Genomic DNA, 13555 nt, shown 5'->3' on the forward strand with positions numbered 1-13555 from the left:
ATTACAGCCCTAAATATAGAAGGAGAGTGTCTAAAGGGGATTGTGAGGAAACTGGAGATTCTAAACAGGACTGTAAGATAATGAAATTAGGCTGGTTCGTTCCCTTCAGTTTCCTGCACACAGAAATGAATGAATGAATAATGACTCAGAGACAAAACTTATCTTTTGTGGAGGTTTTACTTCGGACAAACACGAAGGGGACAGACAGATGAACATGGTGCGTTCAAAGTCCGAACCAACGAGCTCAGAGATGGGCTTGGTATATAAACCCTGCATTTGCATATTCAGAAGATCGTCCGATGGACCTCGTGTGAAAATCACGCCCCCGGGTCGCTGCTGGAGAGAATCTCCAGGCTAAAGTGAAGATAACTCTGAGGCCTGCTCAGCAGAACACACATGCACAGAAAAAAGGGAGGATGAGAATAAACTGTGAAAACAATAGCTTGGCTGTGCTTTCTTCAAATGTAATACAATTTTGAGATGACAATACATGCTTAGTGAATTAAGTTTAAACCATTAGTGTAATAAAAGTTAAAGGCAGTTTCTAACTATTCTTCACAGGGATTAAGCAGCTTTAGATGGAATGGAATTTTTGGGGATTCTATATATGTTTTATTACAAACAACAAAACTCTCTGAGAACAGTCATTAGCTGTTGCGGTTGGGTCTATTTTTACTCAAATGTTTAGTTTAATTTTAGTGATTCTTTTTTTTTTTAGTGATGTCTTTGGGTTGTTTTTTCACTTGTCATTCGTTCACTTATAATCTATAGTTATCTTAATACTCTATGAAGTATTCACAGTAAAATTCATTTGCAGGTGAACACCCACCAGCGTGTGGAGATGATGCAGCTCTTTATGCACCTGCCCTGCTTCCTTCTGTTAAAACAGAAACGTTGGAGTTTGGCACAGAAAAGGAGACAGGCTCTGTAGGAATGTTGCTCAGCGTTACCTGTTATAAGTAGAAAATAAAACACGCTCCACATTTCTGTGAGGCTGTTCTTAATTTAATTTCAGGATACATTTGATTGGTTTCTCTTCTAATTTCACAGTAGTGGTGGTGTTTTGTTAGAAATGTTCATCTTTCTTCCACTCTCTGGTTTGCCATCCTACTGGGATACAGACACCTTAATTTAATCAATTATTCTTCACATTCCCATCAACCGTCTTGTAAAATGCACTGGGGAACCTTTGCTGAAGTTCTGATGGAAAATATATTGAATAAAATTATTGACCAAAAAAAAAAAAAAAGTCTAGATTTCCTTCAAAATATGCTCAAATATGAAAAACAACATTTCCACTGTCTTCTGTAGCTCTATATATATTTGATGCAATGCCTACCACTCAGTGTCATGTTGTTAGATTGAACCACCAAATGGTCAAGTGCAGGTTTGACTGCAGCTCACCGCTTTCCCAGGGGATGGGTCAAATCTGGGAATCAAAACTTGGCAAAAGTGAAAAAAAATTTGGCTTTTATTAAGAAACTGCAAATAAATCCAACAAAACCTACCAACTTTTGTCCCTTCATGCATACCCTCATGTGTTGGTCAGACTGTTGCATACTTCTTTGTCCTAACATTATGCCAAGATTAAAAAAAAACAAAAAAGTTAAAGTTACGTACATAAATGTTATTTGGTACTTTAATCTTGTTTTATGGTTTATGTTTTAGGCATTATTTGGGTTATTGGTGCATGCTTTTGAGGTATGCGTTAACACACAATTTGGTCCAATTCCACACATTTGTATGAGCCTGTAAAGGAAGTGGAACAGAATTTCTGTTCTGTTACAGGAATGAAAAGAGATGTTTTAATTATGTGTTTTTATCTCTTCTTCAGTTACTTTATAACCTTTTGATTCTTTCTTTTGTATCAAAATATATGCTTTTTCTTTCTTCTTTTTTTGCTTAAAAAAATCCAACAGAACTTTAAATTCCAGAAGTTTTGCTGAATTATGAGCAGTAAAACAATATTCTACTGTCAAACAGAACAGCTTGAAGGATTGGCTGTAATAAATTTTGACCTTGTCAGGTACTGGGGTCAGAGCGGTTTTTTGGTTGGGCTTTTGATTTCCTTCTCCGGGTTTTCTATGCTTTTCTTTTGTTGTTTCCTGTTTTCGTGCCGTTTTACCCTTCCGCTGTCTTTACGTTCTCCCATCTTCCTCATTGTTTTCAGCTGCCCTCCCTAATGCCACCTGTTGTTAATCACACCATGTCTTGTATATAACCAGTGTCTCTCCTGTCTTTGTCACTGGATCGTTCTGTATGCTTTGCTTACGACTATTACGAGTTCCAGTTCTCCCACGATTAAATCTGTCATTCGATTATAACCTGCTGCTGTCCTGCGTTTGAGTCCACGCACTCATCCTGACAGACCTCAGGAGCAAATGAATTAAGTCACAAAGGCCACATTTCAATACAGCCTCGGTCTTTGGGTTTGTTATCATCTCCATGGCAACCTCACAGAGAGAAAGGGTGCAGCTCTGCTCGCTGCAATGCATCATTACTGGCTGATGCACTCAGTTTGTGATTGCACCCTTTGTTTTCATCCACACAACTCCAAAACTCATTTATTTGTTGATCACAGCTGTTTTCTCATAAAGACCGACGGTTCCGCCTTCTGTCTGCAAACTTTTCCTGTATCGCTCAATCATTAACCACTTAAGTCCCACTTTATCAGCGCCGACAGTCAGTTTTAATTAGAGCAGGATCTTTCCTGGTGTTGATATTGATTGTAGTTATTTGGACTTCGATTTGACCCAAAGCCTATCTCTCCAATGTAGAAAACTTTGGAACCTGAGCACTCCTTTTTTTCATTAGCAGCTGAAAAGGTGGCCTCATTAGGGTAGGTATTATGAAAAGTTAATAAAGTTAAAATGCTGTGCTATCAGTGTTGGAGTGGTCTACCTTTTGTGTATTTTACAGTTTCTTTGATACTACTAACTTAAGAAAAAGTATATACCATATTTTTTTAGCATGCTGGCCGATTTGCTTTTTGCTTACAGTATGTGGACATTTGTTTGTCTTAAAATCTTATTATTGATGGTGATAAGAATCTTATTATAGGGCACGGAATTTTGTAATTGTTCACTTTAATGCCAAAAATCCAATTTAAAAATATTTTAACTTTATTTGTATCTGTTTAAAATTAAACGTAAACATAAATGTTAGTCCTAATATTAAATCTAAATAATTAATAAAATAAATGTTAAAAGTACGTCTTGAAATAATTTCTTTTTTTTTCAAAGTGTTAAATCTAAATGTTAAATTGGAAAACACTAGTGTGGCTGATGCCCATCAAAGGTGCCACGCTTACACTGCTGTACCATGGGACTCGCCAATCTTCCCAAACATCGGTTTGTTATTTATCTGAGCTAAAGACAACACAAAAGCACCTGTATTGATGAAATAACGTTACTGTAGTCCCTGTAATTCCAGTTTAAGGCAATACTCTGTGGTTGGGTGGAGAGCTCCTGCCCCAGGGGGAGGAGTTTAGGTATCTTGGGGTCTTATTTGCAAGTGAGGGAGGACACCGTGTGAGATCAGCAGGCGGATTTATCAAGTGTCTGGTGTCATGTGATGGTTGCACTGGTCCATATTGACGAAAGGGCATCAGAAATGATAAAAAACTCAATTTACTGGTTAATCTATTTTCCAACACTCACCTGTGGTCACCAGCTCCGGGTCATGACTGAAAGAACCAGGTTCCTTGATACAAGTGGCTGAAATCTGTTTCCTCCACAGGGTGCCGTGGTGCCCTCTTACAGATCAGGTGAGGAGGTCTGTCACCCTGACGGGGCTTGGAGTATGAGTCACTGCTCCACATCAAGAGTGGATGGATGGATGGATGGATGGATGGATGGATGGATGGATGGATGGATGGATGGATGGATAAATGGATAGATGGATAGATAGAGACTGTATTAATCTCCCAAAGGAAAGCTGAAGTGGCTCAGGCATCTGGTTTGGATGCCTCCACAGGAGGAGAAATGTGTAAAGCATTCACCCTGATTAGGATCCATAACTCTCTGAAATTCTTAGGGTGGATCATCTGGAGAAGCTTTAGATGAGATCATTAAAACTCATTACTGCTTCCACACAATTATGTCCAAACACTAAAATTGGGTGGTCAAGCATAAGAAAAAGTAATCAGCACTGTGCGTGAACATGCATACATTGTACTGTAAATCTTTTGCGTGCAGACTTCCTCTGTTCTCTGCAACACGGTCTCTGTTTTGTGTTTACTTACAGACGTGTCTCTATAGGGGATTTTTGGTGAGAGGAAATTACCATTGATGGACCTGGCCTTCCACCTGGCTTCTGCACCGTCCAAAATTAATATTTTGCTGGAGTCACCTGGTGAAATGAAAAGTGCACAAATATATGAATACAGAACAAGTCTGTGCTCAGTTGTTCTTTGTCAAGCTAATGTCTTTGATTTTTTGCAAAACTACCAGGAAAAAAAAAACACCAACGTGAGACTTAATTTTGATAAAAAAGCTTTATGAATTGAAAGGAAGAATACATGTTTGGACACGGCAAGGTTGACATTTACCCATTACATCAAAAAGACTGGCATGATCAAAGGCTGGAAGGTTGTAGCAGCGAAGCGTGAGACGGTCTGGAAACACTGCTGTGTGACAGAAGCTGATAAAGACAGGCAGAAGAGAGAACTTCAATCACCGTGACAGCATGGCAGCATGCAGAGTAGACAGAAAGCCAGACAAAAAACAATTTGATAATAGTTTTAAACTTCCAAATTAACATGACACTTGGAAACAAGTCTGAAAATCATAAAGTAAGGCATTAGTTAAAAAAACTGTTTTAAGTAAAAAATTGGCACCTGTCAGAAGTAGGACCTCTGTTTCCCCCTCCGGTCACCGGCAGGAACTGTCCTCAGTGTTCTAGCCACAATTCATGTCCCAGCAACCCCAGCGCACACTTCCTGGATGCTACACACTTGACTAACATTCATTCATCAACCAAGGCATGCTTGAGCTCTGCACTGAGTGAAGCTCAGTGCGAAGGATTGTTTGTGCCACTCTGCCTTCCTTACCAAGCGTTATATTTAGACTTGATATTCTGTCTCCTAAACCCTGTATCTGACTCTGTTTGCCTGCTGCCTGCCCTGACTCTCAACTGGATCCTGACCCCGTCTCTCCTCAGATGATCTCATGCCTGTTCCTGACCGCTGCCTGCCTGACCCTGATTTAGCTTTGTGGACTTTAAGCTGAGCTAATAGACCAACTGCATTTGGATCCAGCCATCTGCCTGTTCTTGTGATGGCAACCCAACAACCTTTTTTATTTTTATACTTTTGTTGTCATCTATTTGGTTCCGTTCCAGCTCATTTGAGCTAATTATTCCCAAACAGAGTCGGAGAGAAGGCTAGAAAGACTGATTATCATTTAGAAAATATCCAATGACTTACTGAATACTTGCAATCAAGTCATGGTAATGTGGATATTGGAGATGTAGATATTGTGAATATAGAGAGGAAAATAAATTATCTTGTTGTTGCGCTACCTGCTGTGTCTCTTTTCCATATCACAGACCACATGCCCTCTGAGCTGCAGCTCAGGGGAGTAATAACACTTTTAATCTAGAAAAGTTCCCTTCGACAAGACAATGTCAGGATGGTTCAGTTACAGCAGTTCCAAACTAAATGTCTGGTTCCTTTCATTTGGACTTTCCCCATTTGTGAAAAGTTCAGATAAACATTTGAAGCCCGTGTTGTTCAAATGTCCCATTAGTGGAGACTTGCCATGCAGACACTGCTGGAGTGCCTTAAATCAGGCCATGAATTACTTCAGTCTAGACTGTGGATGTGGAGGTCAAAAGACTATTCCTAGAAAAGTTAGTCATTCTCAGAGTGTTCTTCACTCTGAATTTTAAAGTAGGAACATTCTCAACTGTAAAACTGTATCTCCTTGACTCGACTTCTTCCTTGTTAAAACCGAGAAGCAACATTTTCACAAACATAGGACAAATTTGGAAGTGACAAGTGATGATGAAAAAAGCTTATAATCATTGTGTTTAAATGGGTTTGTGTGTAGGCGCAGGCACACGTGTGTATGTGTGTGAGAGCATTCCAACCAGGCACCCATGACTCCAGTGTGTGTTTGTCTTTGTCTCAAATTTTGCTGAGAGAGATGATTAGCATCATTGTGCACTGACCTGCTTTTACAGCCAGCCTCTGCAACTCCGGGTGTCCTAATATTTTGAAGGAGTCACTGGGTGAAACTAAAAGCTTATGGAAGCATAATTATCACCGGAGCCCACATGCATTGCTGACATGTTTTTTTTTTGTTTTTTTACCCGAACTGCAGCAGTTGAGCTGGATGGCACCAGTAGTGAACCAATGACGTTTATGGCAAGAAAACTACTTGTGTGTTAATTCTATTTCTTATGATTGGAAACCTAAGCTAACAGATAAAGGCCTCCAGATTGTCCTGTGTACGAGTCACAAGAAAAGTCTGATAAATGAAGATATCAGAAAATAATCTTACATCTAGTGTACTTGAAAACAAACCCTTTGCATCACTGACCAACTGCTAAACTTAGCTTTGAATTAAATTCAGCGGAATAAAAAAATACTCTGACTTTCTCTGCTAACCTTAATGTTGAAACCTGCTTTCAGCAGATATAAAAACAGTTGGTAAGTATTACTTTTTGTAGCAAATTATGCATTAACATAGCTTGAATGGTTTAAGGAAACCTTATATTACATTTTGACTTAACAGCTTAACATTCACACTAAACAGGATTTACATGTTGAATCCGTGTTCGCTGTGTCTCTTTTGACTAGGGGTGTAAGAAAAACTCGATTCAGAAAAATATCGCGATAGTTCATTTGGCGATACTTGTATCGATTCAAAATGCTGCCAGGACCATTTTTTTTTTATTTTTTCTGAGCGTCCCTCAGTATCTGACTCTTGCTGTCCACTTCACCCTCCGACCACTAGTTGTCAGCAGAGCACACAGAGCCTCTTTGAGCAGCACCACACCACACAAGACAACAGGAAGACTGCAGCCAGAGGCAAAAAACCAAATAAATAAATTACAAAACAAACAAAAAAAAAAAAGACTGCAGCCAGAGGCAGCTTGTTTCCTTGTTACGAGACATGAACTACTTCCTTTTTAATAGGGATGGATACCAAACAGAAATTCTGAGCCATGTTGCTCCCACAAAACGTGGATTGCTGTGCTTTTTAGCGGCTCAGATAAAATCGAGTGAAGCAGTGCAGCGGCTTATAGGCTAATGTGCTTAGCATCGGCTAAAATGCTATCAGCAAAGCGGGCCAAAGTTCTGCAGAACCTCCCAGCAACAGATTCTACTTTAGGGACCTGATAGATCAGAGGGATGTGTACAACGCTCTGAAAAAAAGGCAGACATCGTGGCGAGGAGCGTTACCATTTACTTCCGTGTGTGAGAAGCGTGGCTGCAAAGGTGCAGCAGAGCAGACTGATATTATGTTTAAAAAAAGTACCTTCTTTGTCACATTAAAGCAACTTTCCTTCATTCTGTCATGCTGCCTCATCACCACACTTAATTTTTTCTGGAGACAATCAGTGCCCCCCCCCCCACCCCCACCCCCACCCCACCCTTTATTTTTGAAGCACCCTTCAGGCTCCTGAACCATTTAAAAGCACTGGAGAAGCTACATTGAGCAAGTTGAAAATAAACAGCATTTTATTTCCACAATAGAAACTTATCGGCTAAGACACATTCATTCTTTGTTTTTTCTTGTACTGAAAAATATTTTGTTGTGGAAATCAGACAATGTTGACTGTTCCCTTTCTGTATTTTAAGTTACCAAAATAAAAGCACTATGAATTAGCTTTGGTAAACACAACTTATAAATGAGATAAACTTGCAGTGCTAAACATTATGATCATTAAATAAACTTGACCTGAGATTTAAAACACTCAACGGAGTCAATCTGACGCAACGACAATGGGAGGGAGTTCCAAAGATGAGGAGCAACAGCTTGAAATGACAGATCTCCTCTGGTCTTGAAGCAGGTTTTTGGAGTGCTTAAAAGATTCTGGTTGGAAGACCTCAATGATCGGCCTGAAGAGTATGGGGTTAAAAGGTCAGATAAGTACGTTGGAGCTTGACCATGCAAGGCTCTAAAAACTAAAAGTAGAATTTTAAAATCAATTTGAAATCTGACAGGTAACCAATGTAAAGCAGACAACATAGTGATGTGTGTCCGTTTACTGGTTCCTGTTAAAAGCCTCGCTGCAGAGTTTTGGACAAGCTGAAGACGGTTTAGGGAACGTTTGTTAAAACAGGTAAAAAGAGAGTTGCAGTAATCTAAACGAGAGGAAATAAAAGCATGGATAATTGTTTCCAAGTCTGATCGAGACAAGATACTTCTTAATTTTGCCATGTTCCTCAGATGATAAAAACAGTTTTTTACTATCTGTTTTGAGTGAACTACCAGGGACATAGACCTGTCAAACAACACCCCAAGATTTCTGAGACTTGACTGGACAGAGGAGCTCAGAGACCCAAGGGGTTGTCTGATGGAAGGGATTTTCTGTTCAGGGGCAAAAATAAGTGTCTCGATTTTCTGGATATTTAGGACTAAATGATTACTGTTCACCCATGTTTTAATGCTCGTTAAGCAATTCAGCAAATTTTGTAGTTTGAAGTAATCATTTTCCGTAAAAGAAACAGTAGAGCTGGATGTCGTCTGCATAGAAATTATATGAGATGTGGCTAAATTTATTAATAAGTTTCCCAAGAAGAATCATATATAAAATAAATAAAATAGGGCCAAGTACAGAACCCTGCTTGAAGAACCGACAGCCACATTAAATGTTCTTCTACTAAGATATGATATAAACCAATTTAAAACTGACCCAGAGAGACCGTAGTCATTGTGAAGACTAGGCTTAGGTTTTTTCAGAACAGGATTTAATAAAGCGTGCTTTAAGAACTTAGGGATTGATCCTGTGCTCCTTCATAGCTCCATTGGTTCACGAGATCATTCAGAGACTCTTCCAGTCCAGTTCACCATCTACTGCAGGAGCGGCGTCTGATTGACGCCCGCTTTCAGGGGTACAACATTCCTTCATTTATTGCCAAGGATCCATAAATGTGCAGTGATAGTACTGGAGGCTTAACCCTTGTGCTATCTTAGATGACCCCACCCTTGCATTGACGTGTTCTCCCTACCATAACAAAGAATCATATATCCGACTGTGATTGGTTGGTTTGTCAGCTCTGCGCACAACAATGAAAAGGTGTCATTCATACAGACAGGCGGGCCGCATTAACATTAAACTTTCATATTAAGGCGGGGGCCGAAAAATATCATCCGCAAATAGCCCGCTGGCTGCGGGTTTGAGACCCCTGATCTAGTGGGTCTAGATGACCCAACTCCCAATGTTAAAGTGCCTAGGATAGTACAAGCGTTACAGGTGATGCAGATTCACCCACGTCGAATCCCAAGTCCTATCCTTGCCGTCATAGAGAGTATGCTTTATCAGTCCTCATGTATCCAGGCGTGTCCCTTTCTCCCTTGAAGAGATTTGAGTCCTTTTTGCAAATAATTGGCTTTAAAAAGCAACGAAGTGATGGTGTAACCCTTGTGCTATCTTAGATGACCCCACCCTTACATTGACGTGTTCTTCCTACCATGAAAAGGGTGGATAAAGACGGAAAGATTTCATGTAATCCATGGACACCAGTGATGTTCACAAATCATTGAAGAAAAAAGGTTCAGTGCACTGTCTACTGGGTCTAGATGACCCAACTCCCAATGTTGAAGGGAGTCTAGGGTGCCTAGGATAGCACAAGGGTTAAAGATGTTTTAGACTGTAAACTTCACACCACATACTATTAAAACATTTATCAGACAGACATGAATATTTTCACAGCTAACTGTCTTGCTTAAACTCTCATACTTCAAACCTTTGTAGAAAAGACAAAAGGTTTGCTCACAGTCAATGATTTTGTAACTCTTGCGTAAAGCTGGTCCTGCACGTGTAGCATCTCTGTACTGGAGACGCAGCGATTTTTTATTTGATTTGATTTGAAATGGTTTATTTTAAGCAATCAAATAAGAATACACAAAGACAATACAATCATCAGTTATACATTCATACAACGACGAATCAAACTTAGGATAATAAGACATTAATAAATATTGCTTGAAAGGGAGTGGAAGGAAGCGAACTTATATAATTCCACCCCTGTTCTATTGTAACCATTTTATTACATGATTTATCATTATCTGGTTCCTAGCTTTTATCGGACAGAATTAAGAATCATTAAGTGTCAATAAAGCACATGACAAAGATGAATTACTTAACTATTATGTGGAATTAGCTGGAACTTTCTTGTATTACCCCTTTCTTTAAAAGTTTACCAATGTGATCCCTTACTTCCCTGTACTGAGTGGGAGGGATCCGTCTGTATGGCTGTGTCACAGACATGTCATCAGTTAAGTGGATTTCATGTTGCACTTTGTCTGCATAACCTAGATCCTCATCTTCTGTTGCAAACACAAAAGAGAATTTGTTTAACAGAAAATCAAGTTTAGCTTTCTGTTCAGATTTACAGTCAACATTAAGCTCATCTAACACAGACTGGACATCTGCAGGTGAATCGGTAGGTTTGCTAATGCTTACTTCATCCACATCTGTGGCAATCCGCTTAAACTGGACCTCACAGATTTCATCACTTTTGACGCTGTCAACTGGCATCAAAACTCCTAGCCTTGTCTTGGAATTTAACCAAACATCCTCATCTGACAAATTCATGACTTGAACGGGAAAAAGGTGCTTCTCAGATCCTACCAGAGTTGGTACAACAACCAAACCTCCAAGTAAAGGCACAGTGGTTGGCTCTAACAACATTTTGGGCCCATTTTCACAAACAGTTCTAAGCCCTTTACACATGACAGTAGCAGCAGCCAACGCTGGAATGTGAAATGGAGATTTACTACCAACTCTAGCAAATGTGGGTCGAGTCACTACACTAGCAGTCTGGACTCTCCCTCCAACTTGACTCTAACCCCTTCTCCAGAGTGGTATCAAACTGACTGTGAACAAGTTCTCTGCACTTGCTGATAACATTCATGCCCAGGAGACAAGGAACAGAAGGAGAATTTTCTAAATCTCTTACAATGAGGAAACCCCTTTCTGGGATAGTGATCCCCATGGTCTCAACTTCCAGTTCCACATAGCCTATGTAGCGTATGTTCAGTCCATTAGCGGCTGTGATTTTTAGCCACTCAAAAGCGGGGTGCACCTTTGAATCTTTCCCGGACCAGTGTTTGTTGAAAAAAATTTCAGAAATTGTATGAACTTGACTACCAGTGTCAAGAAGACAAGTGGCTTCAACACCTTGCAGTTTTATCTCCACTGTCTTGCATTTTCCTACTGCCCGCTCCAAGACTGCTTGTCTGTCAAAGACTTCTTCTGAAGAGCCAACTGCTTGCCCTCGAATTGTCTGGCTCATAACATCCGAGGGTGAAAGTTTTCCTGTGCTGTTGGAGGGGTCAATGGAGTTTCAACTGACACAATGTTGCTTTGGGGACACTTCCTGGCAATGTGTCCTGCACCTCTGCACTTAAAGCAAATTTGTTGACCATCTGGCGTGAACCTAGGCTGTGGCCGTGCTCTGGGTCCCGCTGACAGTGTGGGTCTCCACATCTAACTCACAGTAGTAGCCAGAGCAGTCAGGCTTTTGCTTAACTCAGTCAACTGTTCTCCTTGATAGGCAATAACTCGTTGAACCTCATCTAACACTGCATTATGGTTATCTTGGTTAGCTGTCTTAATTTCAGAACACTGGACGTCTGAACTCTCGGACTGTACTTGGTAGCTTTATACAACTTTTGAGCGATGTGATCTGTTATCTTCCATCTCCCAGAGAAGAGCTTCATTTCTCACATCTAACAAACTGGATTGTGGCTTCTCTCTGACTAGCTTTCTAAGTTCACGTCTGAGAGGTGCTTCCCTCAAACCTTCAATAAACTGATCTCTCAGGATGGTCTTTTCATCTGGTATGACATTTGGTGACTGCTTCGTTACAGAGTTCAGAATCTGTGAAAGTGCATGGGAATAATTACGCAGATCCTCTCCTTCTACTTGTTTACGATTGTAAAACGTCTGCAAAAGCTGAGTGGTGCTACGTTTTTCCCCGAAAGCATTTCTTAAGTAGCCAAACACATCCCTGGGCCTAACCGAGTGACCCTGCATACATAATCGTACTTCATCTAGTGCTGGGCCACGTAAAAGGGAGAGTATAGAGTCACACTGCTCTTCAGGTGTCTGCTCTCTTGATCTTAGAGCTCTCTCAGTCTCTTCAATGAACTTCTCTAAGAACCTTCCATCTTTAACAGGATCTCCAGTAAAAACCTGAATTTGCCATTCTCTGGGAACATAGATGTTGGAACGAGCAAGAGTGTGGTTGCTTTTTTCTCTCTGGGCCCTGGTCTCATCATTTAACCTGATGAGATCATCCCTCAACCTGGCTAGCTCTTCTAGCTGATATTGTAACTCATTATTGGGCTCCCTACCGAACCGTACTGGCGCACTTTCACCCTGAGCTGGCATGTCAGTACCATTACTTGAAGAACCTTCATCTCCCGACCCAGACGACATAATGAAATTAACAGTCTTGATTGGGTATAATATATAAAGTTAGTCCCACACTTGTGCTCAGGATACAGTCTTTGACTCAAACCACAGCTAAAGTTGACTTCTTGCAGATCTGGCAGTCTTGATTGCAGGCAGACAGATTGCAGTTACTCTGGAGCTCCTCAGCACGTCTCGCACTCGTGATCGCCTCCACCACAGTCTTTGAACAAGTCCTGCAGATATTTCCTGCAATCTTCACCACTGCCGTATTTTTAAACTAAAACGAGGAAAGTAGCCACACTGTTGCCAAAAATATAAATCAAATGAAAAACAACTTGCTGTTTTATGAAACCCCACTCCTGGTACCAAAATTGTGTAGCCTGGAGAAATGATGTTGCCTCACAGGACACAATGACTGGGGTTTTATACAGCAATTTATTCTTGTAAAATAAAACAAAAATGTCAGACTTGCTCTTTAGACAACACAAAAACAGGTGGATCTGTGGCAACTGGTTTTGGCAAAAGATTTATACAAAGCTTTTAAATGGCAAGAAATAAAATACGGCAGTGGACTCTGACCACAGAGAAATGAACATAAAAAAATCAAAATCACCCACAAGTCATCAAGTAACCACTGGAAAAAAAATCACAAATAAACAAATCAGAGAAAAATTCACAGTTCTCAGCTCTACTTCACATTCAGGAACACTGAAAATGGCGCTGCCCTCCCACACGGTACACACGTGTAATGGTGTCCTCAATTCCATGACTCTCGTCCTCTATGCAATTCACGTAACAATACATCCTGCTGAAAAGCCAAAAAAAGTAATAAAGAAAGGTTTTACATGTTTTGTGCAAATTACCTTACATCACAGATAACTTTCTTTCTTGAAGAGCTTTTCTTTCATGCGGATTACCAATGGAGTCAGAACGCTAAACAGGAAGACAGGAAGTCTTGTTT

General features: G+C 40.3%; 1 long non-coding RNA gene across 2 annotated transcripts; it reads right to left on the reverse strand.

Moving 5' to 3' along the window:
- Positions 1 to 160: 160 nt before the first annotated feature.
- LOC144988922 (uncharacterized) lies at positions 161 to 7558 on the reverse strand. 2 transcript variants are annotated; one of them, XR_013653013.1, is made up of 3 exons: positions 4550 to 7558; positions 4001 to 4350; positions 161 to 3809 (listed from the first exon to the last, which is right to left on the reverse strand). It is a non-coding gene; the product is annotated as an uncharacterized LOC144988922 (long non-coding RNA). The 2 variants fall into 2 exon arrangements; XR_013653012.1 differs by having other exon boundaries at positions 161 to 4350.
- Positions 7559 to 13555: the final 5997 nt, after the last annotated feature.

The sequence above is a fragment of the Oryzias latipes genome, chromosome 22 (genome assembly GCF_053564925.1).
Source record: "Oryzias latipes strain Hd-rR chromosome 22, Olatipes_Hd-rR_3.1".
NCBI lineage: Eukaryota > Metazoa > Chordata > Actinopteri > Beloniformes > Adrianichthyidae > Oryzias > Oryzias latipes.